Here is an 846-nt window from a genome sequence, read left to right as displayed (position 1 = left end):
TTAAAGAGGATTTTGCACATTTGGTTATTGAATTTAACTTCTATTTATTTTTGAGGTCAACCTCGGCCAAAAGGGCAACTTAGGCCAAGTTTCTAAAATCCTCAGTTTTCATCCGATCAACTTGAAATTCGAACAGGATTTGCATAAAAATGACCATCATGTGTCACATGGTCTTGCAGCCATTTTGGATCGAAGGAAAAATCTTGCTTAGTGCGCGCTGCAATGTCGCACGCTGGAGGATTTGTTATTATCTTGCCAAAACGAAGTTTTTGCAAAATATGTTAGTCAGCTTGTGTTTTTTTTTGTTTTGTTTTTTGTTTGTTTGTCTGTAAGCACGTATAAAAAATTCTGCAGAGCACAGTTATCATTGGAAATTTTTGTAACTTCGCATATCAGAGGCCTATAGAGGTCCCTTTCAGTGCATAAAATTTTCAAGGTCAAGGTCAAAGGTCAAGGTCACTTTGTCGCGAATCAGGGGAGTCGACGAAACCCTTATTTTTTGAGTTATTTTGATCGGATCGTCTTCACACTTCATGGGAATATAGTTCATGGTCTGGCGCTCAGCTGATTAATCTTTGGTGTCGATCGGCTTTGACCTTCATGGTTAGCGCTGGAGGTCGAAAGTTTTTGACCCCAAGGTCAAATTTTGAAATCTTAGATACCATATCGAGAAATACCTCATATGAAAGTGCTTGATAAGTGCTTTCCAGATCTGTCAAAAGTTTGACGCTATGACGTCATTTGATGACGTCATGACGAAAAAACGGATTTTTTATGAAAATTTTATTTCCTCAGTTCTCATCAAAATCTCTTGATATTTTATGTACAACTGTCCTGGAGAGATAC

The sequence above is a fragment of the Eptatretus burgeri genome, chromosome 14, assembly GCF_056783735.1.
Source record: "Eptatretus burgeri isolate ZD-2024b chromosome 14, Ebu_testis_v1, whole genome shotgun sequence".
NCBI classification, from domain to species: Eukaryota; Metazoa; Chordata; class Myxini; order Myxiniformes; family Myxinidae; genus Eptatretus; species Eptatretus burgeri.
Note: the sequence above shows the minus strand (reverse complement) of the source record.